The 18,015-nt window shown below is 43.0% G+C and overlaps 1 long non-coding RNA gene across 1 annotated transcript; it reads right to left on the reverse strand.

Moving 5' to 3' along the window:
* Window positions 1-3,408: 3,408 nt before the first annotated feature.
* On the reverse strand, window positions 3,409-17,219 carry LOC121233898. Its single transcript, XR_005934244.1, has 3 exons — window positions 16,917-17,219; window positions 15,972-16,026; window positions 3,409-3,742 (listed from the first exon to the last, which is right to left on the reverse strand). It is a non-coding gene; the product is annotated as an uncharacterized LOC121233898 (long non-coding RNA).
* Window positions 17,220-18,015: the final 796 nt, after the last annotated feature.

Here is an 18,015-nt window from a genome sequence, read left to right on the forward strand (position 1 = left end):
TTAATATAAAAGATTGGAGGTGGGCCTGTTGGAAATCGCAGGTCCAGGTTCTGTATCCTGTTGTGACTGCACGCTTCTCTCCTGGGCTCACCACAACGCCTCCCAATAGTCCGAGGTGCTTCGCATCCCGAGGTGCTTAAAATCCAAACTCAAATTTCCCTGAAGTTCAAGGTATCTAAATTCAATGGCCAAATGGAGAAAAAGCTCAGCGGTGCTATTTCTGTTGCTTGGTCCTGAGCCCAGCATGTGGTTCAGAGACGTATCTGTGTAACTTTGCTTTTGCTGTGAAAACCTCAGCTCCGCTCAGCAGCAATCCTTCACTCCAGGAGGCATGCTAGTCCTTCTCTGTTCTCCTCAAGGCTGGTTCGAGGCATCTTCACTCTTAGCAGGACGTAAAAAATCAACCAGAAGAGCTATGCAAAGAACAAGGAGAGGCGCGACACCTGACCCGTTCAACACAGTCTCGCAGAAGCAAGCATTTGACAGCATAATCTGGCCGTTCAGCTCTATAATCTAACTTGACAACAGGGATTGCTGTTACAAAAGAGAAAACTGAAACCGTGTTTTCCCAGATTGCGGAGATTAATCCGGTCAGAGGAGATCCCATTTCCACAGTGACAACAGACGGCTCCCCACCTCCCCCCCGCAGCACCTCTCACTTGCAGGTCGCCAGCAGGGATTTGGGCAAGAGGGGGTTGCTCAGTAGCGAGGCCTCCCGAAACTTGCAACGGCAGCGACCTACAGGTCAGCCCCCCGCCTGGGGGTGCAGAAGCGGATGTCGGGGCGGGAGGCCCCCAGCATCACCCTGGTTTTGGCAGAGCATTGCATTTTGAGGGGAGAGCCGCAGGGCACAGACCTGTGTGAAGCTCGGGAGGTCCCACGTAACTCCATCCCAACCTCCATGTCCTCCCCGAGAAGGGCCCGCCATCACAGATGGCAAACAGTGGTTTCCAAGGACTTTTTGTGGCTGCCATTAGGTGGTTGGTTATACTACGGTGAAAAAGCTCGCTTCAGTCCAGTGCAATGAACTGAGCCAAAGCAGAGAGCCAATGCTCGGCTCTGGGAAGGAAGGATGGGGAGGTAACCCCAAAACCCCACATTTATCAGCAACTGGGAATGCTGCACCCAGGCGCGCTTCCCTGTAGCGCTGGTGGTGAGGAGCACCCTTAATCTGGAAGCTGCTGGACCTGCATCCCTGGGGTCCAAGCTCCTCTGGGCTCCCAGTGCCTTCTGGCTGTTTCTCAGGCTCATTGCTCATGCTATCATTTTTCTGAGATTCACAGTGAGACTCAGGCCAAGCAAGACGAGATACAATTTATTCTGAGGAATTTTGTGACTGTCTGTCTGATTTAAAATTTGAGAGGCTTCTGAATTACTGATGTGGAAAATGTCTTTCCAGGAGCACTTGCACCAGACTTGTTAATCACATACACTGGTATGTACAACATAACAGGTTCTCCGGTGTTTTCCTTAAGAGAGCAAAGTGACTGTTTTGACACTAGACTATCACATTTTGCTCACTTGCATTACAAAGCTACAAATAAGATTTGGGTTCCCTGACACTTAGCAGTGTAGAGAAAATGAAGGAAATCACAACAGTGCCTCAGTTTTTCTTCAGAGTGGAATAAGAAACAAGCACAAAGAGATACGGTGGCTTGCTCAAAGCTGCCAGAGCAGACAATAGAAGATGATAAACCAAGCTTAGATTTCTTGACTTTCATCCAACAGCCTTTCCATGGGACCTTATTCTCTTCATTGACAATATTACCTTTTGTTTGTGTAACTTTCACTTTTAAAAGATATGTGAATTGGATCTTGGTTATGTACATGGAAAAAAAAAAAAACAACATAAAAGAGGCTAGATATGACTGTGAAATGGCAGTGAAAGTCCCTTACAAAAGTAAGTGCCAGGTTCAAGCCATCATAGTAGGATGCAAAATGTAAGTAAGTGATTTGCTCCAGAAAGAAAAAGGAAGGTTGACTGACACATTCAAAATTATAAAAGGTTGAAACCGAGAAGCAAGAATTCCTTTGCATTACTTTCTCCCCAAGACTGGAAAGGGCAACACTTGATATAACTAGATCAGTACTAATGAGCCCCAACAAAAATGGATTGCTTCTTCATGCAGTTCATTACTAAGCCATTCTGAGAAATTGAGTGGTAAATTGAATCAGTCATTGAATCAAATGTTGCATCTGAATTTAAAGAAGAAATGTATAATTTTATATAAACTATAATAACTTCTGCTGCTGAGATGATAACTAGGGCCAGTCAAATTTAATGATGCAGGGTATAGCAGGATACAAGCTGATAACTCTCGGCACTGCAAAGGTGCAGCAACCCTTCATACCCTCTCTGTCTGTTTGATTGGGTGGAGGGAATATATTTTCCATGATGACCTCCACTAAACTTATTTTAAATTTCATCAGTAGCGGTAGGGGAAATGTGGGTGATTTGATGGCTCTTGAGTGAGAGTCACCACCTTGCATTGCCCTGGTCAGTGGGAAATGCTTGGCCAATGCACTATTGGTGGTGGACCGGTCTGTCAACATGTAAGCACAAGTAGGACATGCTCAGAGAGCTCCTTGTTTTCACACCAACTTCCAGGTGAGGTTTTTCTTTGATGCCACATGCCCCTGACACAGGTATATTTGGGCTAATGAAGCAATATTACTATTACTGCTTGAGACCTCATCCAGGTCTGACTCCAAGATAAATAAAAGTAAAGATAAATTTCTCTTTCCCCTCATGTATTAAGGCCTTAGGGAGGACCAAGGCACAAGCAAACAACTGGAACAAGTCTGATCTGCTGTAAAAGGATTTTGTTCATGTAATAAAATTAATGTGCATTTGAAGAATTTTACAAACAGTTCTGCATAGCACTTAATATATGGTAAACCCCACACAGATCTTTCCTGCCTGGATTATAGGATGGTATTAGCTCCTCCAGAGCAAAAACAAGATCTCAACTGCCAATGAGTGACAGCCTGCAGCTTTAAATATCAGCTCTGGAGGGCAGCTGTTTCAGCACAACGGATGCTTTTCTCCCGTGGAATTCCCATGCACAGGAGATGCTTGGGTTCATGTATGCTTAACTGCCCCATCCTTCAGCACTTCCTTTCCCTGGAGTGAGGAAAAGTTAAGGAGGGCTCCACTTCCAGCAAGGATGCAAATGCTGTTTTGAATTACAAAGAGGAAAATGAAGGACTCTCCCTGGGCAGCCTGACATGTGTTATAAATTCCTTTGTTGTAGGCATGGTCTAGGGTCTTCCTCCAGCAAATAAGAAAACCAAAGGGTCCAAAATGCTTTAGCAACACAAAGAGCCCAGTTCATCTCCCAAACCTTGGGCAATCTTTCCTCTCACCCGCCCCCAAACCCCAAACCAACAGTAGGCAACAGTCTCCCAAATGCTTCTGTTGTAGTAACAGTTCTCAGTGTAGCAGAGCTCTGACCAGCAGTGACTTACTTTTTTTAAGCAGGCAAGAAAAAAGCACGGAGGAGTTAGGACAAACCGTAACACACATGAGCTGAAAGCTGCTGGGAAAGCAGGATGAATTACACAAGGAAGGGGTTCTTTGTACTAGCATTTCCAAGCCATTTCTTCCTGATTTGATCTCATTGTTGCATGTAGAGATTAGTTTGGTTGTATGGCTTGTCTGATCCCAAACAGTTCCCTTCTTTGCTCGTTCACCAAGCCAGACTTTAAAAGGTTAGAGAAACACCTGGGCTTTGGCAGTCTCCTGCAAGAAGAAAGGTATTATCAGGATATTATCCTTGCATTGTTGAAGCTTGGGGGGGACATATGATGGAAGATTGTGCCTCATAGTTTAATATAAGATGGCTAAGAAATAATAGTGAATGCAAAAAAGAGAGAGAAAACACGACAGGACCCAATAATCTTTCAAAACTGGTAATTAAAGATCAAGCAATACAGAATCAAGGGGAATTTGAACTGCCCTGCCCAACAACCAGGAATATAAGCCTGACCAGTAATACAAAAATAGCATCTTCTTATAAGATGAAAAATCTGTGCTAAGCCACAAAGCTTCAAAGTATCATCTGGTTCTTCTGTTAAAGTATCATCCTTCTCTGCCAGACACTTTCCTGCCACTCTCCTTCCAAACAGAAAAAGAGAGGGAGAAAACTGCTCAAACGCGATGAAATAAACTCATTACAAAAATTACAGAATCTATAGCAATTACACATAAAGATGTAGAAAGGGATTCTTAGCACTTGTAGTGCTTCTTCCAAATGACTCTCGCTTGTCAGTGTCCTGAAATAATCACCTCTGAAGATGTCATCTTCTAGCACTCAAGGTGGAATCATTTTATAGTGTAAATAAGAAAAGAAAAATATATGAGCATGTGTGAGCAAGGGACCAGTGTTTCTCAGCTGTACCCTGGCAGAGAGAAGAGGGCAGTTTGCTGCCGCCCCTTGATTTGAGAGGTTAGAAGATCCATTAATTGGGCTCCTGCGCCTTGCAGGAAGGGGACAGAAATACCCTGGGCACCAAATCCTTACAACTCTTGTACACAGTGCAAACCGGTGTGGGGGCTGTGGTCAGAACTTCACGCTTATATTGGGTTACAACAAAGCTGAACTGCTGGTCAGTGATGACAAGGTGACTAATCCCACCAAAGATCAACAGAGAAGTTATCTGGGACCCACAAGCACTGAGGCATGATGGTTGTGCACCGAGCTGCTTGGATGTCCCTCAGGTGGTCACAAAAGTGTCACTGGCCATTCCTTGCTGCTTCTGACAAAACCGTTCATTTGTCTTTCTTTCCTGTAACAGCTTGTCTTCCTGCTGGATATCAGGTGTCAATACCCTTCTGCTAGGTCTTGATTCTCAGCCAAAGGGTTGGGTTCAACAGCTGAGAGTGCCCACGTAAGCCCTACTTTAAATGTAGGATCTACATTAAAGTAGTACTTTAAATCTGGGAACCTGCATTCTGCTTTCAAGCAACAAGTTTAAAAAAAATTGATTACTTAAACATGCTTCATTGGGTGAAGACAAGAAAGAACAAACAATCTAGAGGCCAACACTACCGATAGTCCCTTGACTGCAAACACAGGGAGGAGAATCGGAGCTTCCCTTTCCTGGGAAAGGCAGCTCCCTACTGCCATCCCCTCAAGCACCTCAACTCCCATGCTTCCGCGCCGTGGAGGGGACAAGTGCTGAGGCCGTTTCACTCATTCCTGCATAAGCAACCAGGCAGCAGCTGGAGCTGCAGGTTGGCTTGGAATAGCTGAGCTGTCCTTTCAACCACTGCTCCTGCTAGCAGCCCTCTGCGCCTGCTACCCCACTCACCTCCTCTTCTTCACTTGGTTTGAGCTCCTCAGTAGATGAAAGCTGCATGGGGGCCCTAGGAAGACTCCTTCCCACACAAAGACCTTTCCCAGACAGCCTCCTCTCCTTCCCCCAGCAGCCAGACCTTCAGGCCCTCAAGGAGACTTAGGTTTGTTGGATACCTTTGGGTTGACTAAGACTTTTCACATCCCTACTCTATCTTTTCCAGTTCCTTCAACTTCAACATGTCTATTTGTGTGGGTTTCTCTCTGAAATGTAAAGACCCCATGTGTTGTACAAGGTGCAATGAAACCAAAATATTTGTAGGTGTTCCTGCTGGCTCTGTCCATGTGTCCTCATTACCCTTCTGGCCCTGGGTTTTTCTTCAGCGGAATCTACTCTTCTTCCTCTTTAATGCTCAGCACTAGCTTTATATATCAGACTAATAGAAACTGCATATTCTTAAAGGCTATAAAACATAGTGGGTTGTCTGAAGAGACCTCGGTTTACTGAAATTTTGCATTAAACCCACAATCTACAGCTGTAAATTTTTTTGTATGTTACTTATTTTTATAAAATATATAACAGGTGCTTAAAAGTACACAAACAGTCAACAAAAACACTTTGCTTATATGACTCAGCATTTGGAAAGTCAACAGAAAAATTGGTCCCAGTGCTGATTTTTGTGGCAACTCAGTGGCTGCCTTCCCCCCCACCATTTTCACCCCCCTGCACTCTCTCCCCACACACTTCATTACCATGTCACTTCTAAATCCGTTGGAACAGGATTGCTGATGCTGTGTTTGCTCACAGACCTCAGACTCTCTAAGCATCTGTAGTGTTCTGTGAAGGTCTGTGTTAAAAGCTTTTTAAAAGTATGGCTAGATTAGATCTACCACTTTATTCCTGTTGGCTCTCTGGTTGTGCAGTATAAGCATCTGAACTTTGAGTTAGATGGAATTATGGCATTAAGAAAAACACAAGTAAAATTAATGACCGGACAATGGTCTACCTAAAGGAATATATTTATTCCTTACGACCTTCATGCTAAACTGTAATATAAGCATTTATTTTTTCATGATAAGATCAGTCGATAGTTCAAACATACCAAAATTAGACCTCACAGAGAGTGGTACTCAAGCTCCTTACTTGGTGTGACCTGTGAATACATTCTTTTCTGAGTCCTAAAGCTACTGTAGTCCTTCTAACATACTTTTCGTTGAGGCTTTTTTCAAGCGCATTTGTGTGTGGAACAGAAAAGGAGGAACCAAAAGGAAAAGTTAATGATACAGCAAGAGAGGGGGAGAGAGAGAGAAGATAATCATCCATATTAATACAGCTTATGCAATTTCCAGATGTTTGTTAATGAAAAAAACATAGAAGGGATGAAATTAAGAGGAAAACTTAAATAAAAATAATCGAAAACCAAGTTCACATTTGTCTAAAGTTTGCTGCTGCTCAGAAACCCTTTGTGTGAACCTGGACTGATTTATGATTTCACATCAAAACCACGCCAGCCAGGGGATTTTGCATGGTTAGGTTGTGAGACCAGATGATTCTCACTACTTCCAGGGTTTATTCAATTCCCAGAACACAAAAGAAAAGCCAGAGGGTGCAAGCCTGCATGAACTGACATAAAAGAGAAAACAGCAAATCTCTGAAAAGCACAAGGGCCAAGTTTTACATAGCTCCAGTTGTGAACTAGGAATTTCTACATATTCTTTCCACACTAGTGATTCCTTTGAAATTGCACCCTCTTCCCCTTCCAGCCCAGAGAGCCTAAAGTTATGTATGTCTTGACTCTTCTGTAACTACATAGCTTGGCCCTCGATCCTCAGCTGCAATGCTACATGAAAGTTCCCAGGAATCCTTAGCCAGGCCCAGATTTGGGACAGAGGAAGAAATCAAGGGCTTCGGCACAAGCTCCAGGTCATGTAAGGCAGTAGCGATCATACAGCTGCACAGCTCCCTCCACGCTCAGCATGGCTGCCTTGGCTTCCGCTGGGCTATTTTTAAATCACAGCATGCCATTTCCTCATGCTTTTCATTCCTTTATCTCACTATTGCTTAGAAATGTTATTCTCATTTATTTAAATGGCTGGAATACCAAGCAGTCAACGATTTCCTTTCTGATCTGTGTTGACTGCAGACTGCTATTTCTCGGTCATGCTTACCCATTTCAACATGCAGACTTTACACTTCCCCTATGATATATATAATGCCCTCTGACACTGGTTCATCTACCTCTCTCTCGGTTCCTTGAAACAGTGTCCAGGCAATGCCAAACTGTCCCGAGAATCCCATGGATGCTGTGTCACAACATTATTTGGCATACGTTTCCCTCATTGTAATTATTCATCAGAGCTTCAAATCTACACGGGGAGGACAGCAGTGTACCCTACATCCATACATTTCTCTGACATGGTTCATCCATCTGTTTCTCTCCTCTGTGGAAGAGATCTAGAGGTTTTACTCAAAAAAGTGGTCCATTTTGGTATCAAACTGACTGAGAGTGAAAGTACCCGTCTACAAATAAAAGTCACTAAATAACTCTGAAATATGGCCTTCTCTGTGCAGCTACAATTTTCTCTCCTTGGGACCTCTATTTGAATAGCTCATCTTGCAGTGATCTTTGGGAAATAATACAACTAGCACTGTACCTAAAGGTTTGCAAACTGACAGACACAAGCTACCTCTAAGCGGGATGTAAATGGCCAGCAAAAAGAAGGATATGTCCTGCGACTGCTGCCATTGCTACTGCTGATTTCCAAACCAGCGAGGGTTTGGGAAGCTCTCTCCTAGGCGATTCCTCCTACTCAGAAATCATCATTATTAGCAATTCTGTCTTGGAGAATGAAATGGTTCTTGCCTGAATTAGGTCATTTGGGTCTCTATGTTTTCAACAGGAGATTTTTCACGCCAGCTTCTGGAAACGTGGCCAATTCTCTTTTAGCTTCTAGCAGCTGTTGGGCAGTCTGCATTGCCCAGTCCTCAGCTGGTGCAAGGCAGCGTAAGTCCTTCACAGTAAATGGGGTTGAACCACATCATGCCACGGAGGATGCCACACCATGGGACAGTGCTTGCTCTGTAAAGTACCCTGGAGCCACATGGGCTCTCAGCTGCTCTACCTCCCACTTTTCTCACCATGGTACTCATCTGTCTAAGGCTTGTTTACATTTTTGTGCATTTATTTTCTGGCTGTGATATAATGGTACATGCCATGCCTGAGTTTTTCTTGTGCTGCTGGCTGACTGAAAACACATCCTGTTGTGATTTGGATTTGTGTCATCTACCAGTATTTTAGATTAAGAAATGTGCTGTCATGGAGCATGTCGGTCCATGCGCTGAAAGTGCAAAATTACCACAGCAACTCTGGCCATGGTCAGGAGCTCCCAAGCCAAGTCTGAGGTTGGGCTTTTTTTTTCTAAAAAAAAAAAAAAAATCCTTGAATTAAAACCCAAAACCAGTTATGGTCCATGGCTCTGAGTGTTCAATTCACCCATTCCTGCTCCTTGGAAGACATTCACATTACACAAGGCCTGTGCCACTGGAAGAGCACATGCTGCAGGAAATCCTGGCATGGTAATCATAAATCATGTCCCATACCTGGGTGACTCAGGAACAGTTCGTATTAAGTAGTAGTCCAAAGTTACAAAAGTTTTATCATATTTTAATAAATTAGAGATCTGTTGAAAAGGCTGAGAAAGGAAAAAACACTCTGTGCTTCACTTTTGCAATCAAACTGGTGAGCGGTTCCTGGGTTGGCCCTATTAATAAGAATTTCCAAGCCAATTAGTCTTAAGATGCCATCTTAAGCTCTCATTGCTATGGATTTTCTCCTAGACTGCCAAAGGAGGCAAAAAAGTAGCACATGATGGGACAAAACTGCCAAATTCTCACCTCTTTGACAACAACTATATATGAAACAAGCTGGCACTTAAGTCAAACCAGTCTATGGGACTGTTGGAAGAATTTAACAATTTCAATACCTCGAACTACTTTCTGACACACTCTCTGCTGGCCCCTGTGCAGCTGCCAAATCTGCAGGGTTCCTGGCTTGGATCTGACTAAGGACATCATTTTCCAACTGGGAAATTACTTCAGATTGTGCAATGTTGTCAGGAGATTTAGAAATTTAAAGTTAAACCTGAAATTAACCTTGTTTTACTGCATGCTTTCTCAGCTTGTGCCGTATCTTTGAAACGAATTTGTTTAATTCAGGTTTATTTAATTTTTTGTGGGGTTTGGGCTGGAAGAAAAAATGAGATAGTTTATGGAAGCTGGCAGGGTAACAGAAAAATGGGAATCCTACCCATCATTTCATCTTTTTTTTGTGTGTGTATGAATTCAAGTGCTTTCAGTGCAACTCCACCCTAATCCTCTAGTTGCCATTTGAGAATGGAGAAGAAAGAATATCTTAGTTAATGTGCTGGTTAACTCAATTTGATCTTTGAATTAGAAAGATGTGCTGACTTCTCCATCTCAGCATTTCAAAGAGTCTTTACAGCCCTGAGAGAAGTGTCTGAACAGCTTTTGGCTTGTGACATTGGGTTTGTGCCCCCAGTGCTGGGCTGGTGCCCCCCAATGCTGTAACCAGTGAAGTGCCACGTCCTCTGTGGCAATGGCTTTTAGACCAAAACAGTCTAAAATAACAAGGAGTTCTTCTGCAATATTTTCCCTCATTTTAGACTTAAAAAAAAATGTAATTATGTAAAGTCTTGTTCATTTAAGAGTAGTTGTTTTCACAGCACTTGCACTCATCACTAAAAACCCAAAAGAGTAGAAATGGCATGGCATTTCTTTGATAAGAAGTTCCCACAACCAATCTTTATTTCTTGTAGAAGGCTGAATGAAGAATAATCCCAGCAGGACACTGTTATACGCTAATCTCTCTTTCCAGGAGATTAAGAAACCTATGCCATCTCACCACTTTCTTATTTGGAATACTCTCTAGAATAACTTCTAAGTAATTATTACTCTAGCTATTCCATGTAAAATTGCTGTTGATTGTCTTTCTGAGCTTGTGGAAAACACCACTTTTAAAAGACATTGTGTAAATAATAAAATACATCTGGCATTGCAAGGTAAACTTTATTCCTATAACACTAACATTTCTAGGTTAAAGATTGTATGTGCATTCACAAAGTTCGGTGCTTTTTTTCAGTGCTGTTGTAGTTCATTAATGTCTTGCTCATTAAGGGTGACCAGCATCAGTAGTTAAGAAAAAAAAAAAGTAGGAGAAACATCTAGATAGCTGAATGCACCATCAGAAGTTAAATTCTGTCACTCTCACTTCCCTTCACTTTTTCTAAATAAACAAATATGCCCCTGCACTAGTAACTCCTCCTTGAATGTGGTATCACCACTACTATAAAACAGGTCAAGTCAGCTGATGACTTCAAGCAGTTGTGTAATATTATTTAGAACTATCCTTTTTTTCCTTCTCAGCTGTTACGAGAAAGGACTTAGGCATTTTTCAGAAGGATTTACTGGTTTTGGGTAGTCCAAGTCAGAAACGTCTCAGATATTGTCCACTGTTAGGAAGCACCGAGATCCCTGGGAAACAGGCTCCCTACAGGATTCCCAGCTTGGGCACAAAACAAAATGAAAACTTCAGCAAGGGAACGAGCTCCCAGGCAGCAAAAGCCGGCATCCTGGTGGGCTGATTGTACCTTGCAAGAACAGCACACATGACTTAGGATCACTTTCCTTCAGTATCCTCATTCAACCCTGCGTGTCTTTTGTGAGCTCTCACAATTCACTGAACTTTCCTAGGGGCCTCTTTGTTACTCCCATTCATCTCTCTTTTTTGTCTTCTCTGACAAATGCTTCTGCTGTACTTCACCAGCCTCCTTTGTGTACAACGTTGATTTCAGTGGAAATCCTGTCTCTGAAGATCAGGCTGGTTCGCTGCCCTCTTCTCATTCTCCCACTCTCCGACTCCGCGCTGCCGGCTTGCTCCATCACTGAACTTTCACCTGTGTTTTTGCCAAGTTAATGGTTTCCCTATAGACTCAATAGATGGGCATTTCTTCCTTGCCACGTTCCTTTTCCTTCTTGAGTTTCAGAAACGCACATAACTTTAAGCTACTCTCCAATTACAGCTAAATTATTCCCCAAGGCAATTAAGGTGAAGCATTACTTCGAAAGACATTGCTAGTGTTTCGAATTAACAGCAGCATTTGATACAGTTGTCAGTATTTTTCCATTAACAGTGCTAACCTCCCCATCCTCCCTGCAAACCCATAAAATTGATCTGATTCCCATGGAGCTGATGGGAAGAGTCCAGGTGCAGTTTCTCCCAGTGAAGCTGAAATAAAACATTTGCAAGGAGAAGCTGATTCTCAGAACTCCCGGCTTCATTTATTGATCTCTTTCATTCAGTGCCTTACAACTCAAAAAGCTCTTCCTCCCCCTTTTAAACCCCTTTAATCAGCAGTAGATCATGTTTCAGCAGGGCTTTAATGGATTCTTGAGGATAGTTATGGAGCGCTTTACCCTTATGACTTGGCGGCTGTGTAATCAGTCTACTGGCTTAAAATCCATCTGATTTCCTGGAATTCTTCTGAAGAGAACTGAAAGGAGCCCGACAGTGACAGAATTACACCACAGCAGGGAAATCTGCTCATACGCATGGTATGTGCTACTGGTTACTCATTCCTCTCTCTCTACATGCCTACCAGTCCAGTATATGCAGCGAGAGAACAGCAATGCTCATCCACGGGATTTCAGTAACGCCTGATTATCCATGTATGCACAACGTATTTCCAAGGTTAAAAAGAATGTAGTTATACTGTTCAATGCAACATTTCCTTCGGCATTATTTATACAGCCCTAAGCTCTCATTCGCTATTGATGGAGGATAAGGAGAAAGCTTTGGGCAACCTAATTCTCTTAAGATACAATCAAGGCCCATACGATCTGTCATTGCTTGAGTAATGCTGGCATCAAGCTAAGCCTTAGCTGAATGACAATACCATCTTTGCTCAACTGATGCATATTTTTCGAGGATAACTTCATGCATGGTTCTTGCATGTTTATTCCTTGCCTTTTTAGATTTTTAGCTAAATTTTAAAGCAGATGAACATTAACATATTACTCAATTGTAAATGTTTTTAGATGAAATCTTTTGAGATAAATGAAGGTATAAGGATGTGTAAAACTGTTCTCTGTTGCTCTGCTCTGAACAAGGAAGTGCAGAAGGATACCTTAAAATGTCCAAGCTGGCCACTCAAGTACAGTGGCAGCTACAAAGCCTGGAATACTGGGCTAAGAAAACATCTGAGTTTAGAAACAGCTCAGTCTCATAGCATTTCCCTGATAAAATTTGAAAAAAGGACACTCTCTGTGCTTTGTATTTATAGATAAAACCTTTAGAAGTATTATAAGCATTCTGTATGCGGTGAGCAGGTATCCTAAATAAATATTTAGGCGTAACAGGAGAGCTAGTGCAAGGACAGCTCTGGTTTGCCCTCTGAAGGGAACGTGGTGTTACCCTGAGCCTCTGGCCAGCACAGCCTACTGGTTCCTGTTCCTGCCACAATCCTTCATTAACAGTAAGTGATGTGACAGGCAAGCAGGACCGTTTGAAACAGAACTTAATAAAACATGTTGAGAGGATAAAGTTTTGCGCTAAGGCTACGCTTTTTGGTAATTTTGTGGCCAAGTTTTTATACCTGAGTCAACAGCCCTGGCCAGCCCAAATCTTTCAAAAAACTTGATCTTTTTTCTCTAGGTCTTTTCTTCATATTATAGGAGATCTCTCTGTGGCTGACAGCATTGTGGCACACAGGTACCAAGCTTGGCTGTGAAGCACATTGCTACCACATTCACAAGGCACAAACAACCCAACGTACGGCTCTTCCATGTAAAGCACCTTTTGTTCTCCCCAGAAGTCTGTGATGTGACCTCATAGCTCAGTTCACAAGCTGTGGACAAAGGTCCGTAAGAATTTGCATGAACAGACCAAGGCATGGAGCAAAGAACCCATAATAAACTGGGAAAATAAAAAGAGCATATTGTCTTTCTCGAGAAATACGGCAATTGTCATGTGCACTACAGCAAAGGCCACTCTGAGAGAAACTCAGAGAATGCTCTGCAGATGTGCTTGTGATTTATTCTGCAGGAATTAGTCTCCACATCACAAATATTTTTGCTACCAGTAAACATCAAGGAAAATGGAAAAACAGCTACAGACAGCAAAATAACTGCTGTGCATGGCTGCAGAACCTGCCACTGCCTCAGCAACTTGCAGACCCTGCACTCCGGCACAAATGAGTTCTGCCTTTCTTTGGGCTTCCTGAGTGCAGGTAACAAGCACACAAAAGGTAGGAGAACCAATGCCAGTTTGCTGTTCGATTTGGAGCCTGTTGTCTGTCCTGTCTGCACTAACAGCTCTCAGCCATGAAACGCTGGTGAAGCAATACTTCCAGTTATCTTTGCTTTATTTTTTCCAAATATCCAGATAGTAGCTGACCCTGCTTTGAGCAGGAGGTTCCTGCTCAGAGACCTCCTGAAGTCCCCTCCAGCTTGAAGCCTCCTGTGATCCTATGATTAAGAATTACTTGAGAATTGAGTGTTCTTAAATCCAGCTTAATTAGTTTGAGTAAGCCTTATGTCTACTTTAAAAGCATCCAGGTCTGTCTGCCCTGCTTCAAAGTGCAGAAATGAATGCTCAGAAGTAGGCTTCACCAATAACAGCTACGGAAATAAAGAGGCAACGAGAGAGGTAGCACTATTTCTTTTGCTGCATTTGAAACTGCTAGAAAAGATGACCCTAAACATTCAGATCTTTCAGCCTCTTCCGCAGAAGGTCCACATGCCTTCCGGGTGGCAATATGAAATTCCTCTCCTCACCGCTTTCCCCTTTCATTCCTGAGCCTTTACATAAGCCTTGCAAATTGCACTGCCTGCACAGCACAACGGCTTCCTGCAGACCTAGAACCATGAGCAAGCTGCGATTCTCACTCCTTAAAAGAAAGAAAAGCAGAAGAGGAAAAAACAAAACAAGAAAGAAGAAACAGCCCATCTTCATGAGACTGCCTGTGTTTCTGAATCTGATGCCTAGCTTTTAGATTAGAGACCAATCCAAGTTTCCAAGCTAGAAAACATCATGAGCTGTAAGCCTCTGGTTCAATGACAGCCCCCAGCTCCTCACCAAAGTTTCTACTGTCTCGTTCAGAACCATTCCACTACCAACATAAAGAAATACAGAGCTTCGAGCACCGTGATCTAGTTAAAGATGTCCCTGCTCATTGCAGGAGGGCTGGACTAGATGACTTTTAAAAGTCCCTTCCAACCCAAACCATTCTATGAAATACATTTCCCCCAAATCCCCGAGCTTCAACTATTAAAAGAAAAACATACCCCCTGAAAGACCACCTCCCTTCTGGTTACAAAGCAGCAGATTTAATAGGACTCTTTGTTCTAATTCAGAGCACCCGAAGGAGCCCAGCAAGCTGGCCTTCAGCTCTACGTGGTTGCACTTGCGAGCCGGGGCTCTTCTTCCCGGGCATTCTGTCAGACGCTCCCAGACAGGGTACCCAAATCAACAGGACTGCGGTTCACCAGCTGAGCATCTGGCCCACATTGGTTTAACTCTATCAACTAGTTGGATCTGGTTAATATTAGAGACTAATAAAATTCATCTGTTTTGGAAATAAAGGTGAGCCAACAGTTAAATCTGCCATCAGTAAAATAATAAAAAAAAGGTTAGAGGAAGCCTGAGAATGATTAATGCTGGGCCCAGACTAACCAGAAAACAAATACTCCTCAAAGCTACCATCAAGAAGAAGAGATTGAAGCCAACATTTTGATGCATGATGATGTAGAAATAACTCTGACTGAGAAACGTAACGCTGGAATCAATTTTATCCAATAGCACAAACAATAAAAATCACAAGCCAGAGTCTACCCTGGATGTACACATGGGACTCCCATTGATTTCAGTCCTAGCCACACACATGCATCTGAGGGTGGATTTTGGAACCCCAGGTCTTTAATCCACTACTTCTACTAAGCTCAGTTATTACATGCACTAAGGATCAGGGTTGCATAGCTGTAACTGAGAATAGAATTTGGCCCATTTATTGTAAGTGCTGTGTCTGAAGTGGGTTTTCTCCTACTAAAGAAACCTAACTTTTTAGGGTTATGAAAAGTCATAAGTGGCATATCGTAAAAAACTTCCAGTCTACAATATAAAATACACCCTGGAAAACTACTTAAATGAACAGAATCCATCTTCCAGAGTCAGGAAATGATTCACTGTAGAAAGAGAATGAGGAAAGGCTCTTTCAGTTTCTTTGACTCTAGACTGGACTGATGTCTCTGCTAGTTTTCTGACTTTCAAGTCCTTTAGTACCCTTCTATCCAACTTATACTGTCTCTGAAAACATCTGACCCTTTGCTCAAACACGGTATTACGGCATCTGTTTCTCCCCTCTTTGCTTTGGCTAGCAACACTAGGAGCACAGATAAATAACCAATGATGTCAGAAACGTGCATCATAAATCATTGGGAAATTGAGGTAATTTGAATAGTCTCGCTGAGTTCTGATACGCATTAACTACACGCACAGCTTTAGGAAAGGCTGCATGCAATTGCAAGTCATTAACCTGAGGTGCATCCCACATCCCACATCCCACAGTGTGCTCTGCAGAGCCTGACCCAGTGCTGCTGACCTTACGGGAGTGTTCTCCAGAGTTCATGGCTCACGTACTGAATGCTTAAATCCACCTGGAAAATCAAGCAGATTATGTTTTTCTTAAGAGTTCTATGCCAGTGTTCGGAAAACATAAATTATCACAAAAATTGTTAGCAAAACAAACAGAGGATTTCCAGGGGACCACAGAAATGTAGGTGTTTGCACAAGTTCTGCGTTTGCTTAGGGTCATTGGGAAATTCTAGCCTTTATGGGCTGAACTTTCCAAAGACATAAGGAGCAGCTAGGACATGAATTGCAACTGAAAGCCAATGGAAACAAGGTGTCAAACCTCCAGTTCTGCTCTCAAGAATTTTCCTGAGGATTTAGCAAAGCTATTGCTATTAATTTCAAGGAGACCCAAATCTCTGGCTCTCAGGGCCCTGAGTGCCCCCCCCGTCGGGGTTCAGCTGCCAGGGCCAGGGTCAATGGGGAGCTCTTCCAACCGGTGGTGGCCATGGAGGGCTCTCAGTGGTGCTGGGGAGAGGCCACTTTCAGCCAAGCCAGGCACTTTGACCCTGCCAGAGCTACCACCATGCAACTCTGTAGGAGCGTCCCAGAGGGATATACCACCATGACCTTTAAAAAGTCTAAAGGCAGGCCATGTGGAGGCTCCCTGAGGCAAAGCACCTGACCTCTGAGAATATCTGGCCAGACCCCAGCTGAGCCCCAGCTTTGCATCCTACATCTTGGCTATGAGCCTGCTCGTGGACTTCGAGAAAATCCCACTGCGGCTGTGGAAAGCTTTGCATTTGTTTCAGCACAGTGGCATTTTAAAAAGGGGCTAATTTACTGTTCTGAGCAGATTTGGATTTATGTGCAGAGAAAGAACAACTCCAGTGCAATAAGATACCATCCACCAAGAAACGCAAGATCAATTCTCACCAGCAGCTTGGGAGAAGGCTTTTCCTAACAAACAACTTACCTGCCATGGGCATTTGCTCCACCTTTCTTCTAGATTCAGACATACAAACTGTACCACAAAAGTCATGAGTATATACATATTTTTGAGCAAAGGTAGGCACTTGCTTCAAAGCATTGGGTGTGTAACTGAGAATGGGGTCTGACTGTTGAAGCTGTAGACAATAGTCTTGGGAAGCACTGATAGATGTGTTGAAGGAAGTTAATGACAAATCCATCAGCACATCCTGGAGTTACCCGTTACAATATTTCTCTGTCTTCTTTAAAGAGTAAGGGAAAACTAATTTGCAAAGTAGACGGTACTGAGCATCTGTTTATGAAAGAAGAAAACACACATTGATATATGACAGTTCAGCTCTTGGGCTGGAAAAGTTAAAAGTTACAAACAGTAAGACCTTTGATCAAATGATCAATGCTTGTAAAAATAAGGGTCTGTACATATTGTTCTTTCTGTCTCAATGTCCTGAACTGGGCTACAAGTGGAGTGTCACCATAGACGACCACAATAACCTTTTTCAATTTAAACTCTAGGAACTGAAAAGACAAGAAATGTAAAAGTAAACCAAAGTTAAACGTAACTGAGTCTTTCACTCATTTCACCCATACATCCATGTCCATGCAGAGACATTAGGTTCACAGTGGACTCACTTGGCACTGATGAAACTTGAAGCAAACCTGAATGAGGGAACGGTCTCTTATTGCAAACCAAATCTTTCCATCATTTGGTCCTATTTGTGCTCCCAACCAAGCCTGAAGAAAATACACAGAGTGCACCACTTCCTTTGCTGAAGGCCCGAGCAAATGTTTCTGATAAATTTATCTCTTGCTGCACCCCGTAATGGATGGTTCAAGTGCCTTGGTGAGACTTCTGAAAGGACGGACTGTCATCGGTTGATACCCCAGGCCTGTGTGCAGACACTGTTGCCACAAAAGAGGCAAAAAGCTAAAATAAACACCACAATATCTGATGAAAGATGACCATCTCTTATCGGAGCCATTAAAATTCCAGTCTTGAAGGGAGAGTGGGCCGGATTGTCCCCTGGAATTTGCAGTCATCATTCAGAGAAGTGTGGTATTCAATAAAATGGTAAATAGTCCGGGAA

This window comes from Aquila chrysaetos, chromosome 17 (assembly GCF_900496995.4).
Source record: "Aquila chrysaetos chrysaetos chromosome 17, bAquChr1.4, whole genome shotgun sequence".
Lineage (NCBI taxonomy): Eukaryota > Metazoa > Chordata > Aves > Accipitriformes > Accipitridae > Aquila > Aquila chrysaetos.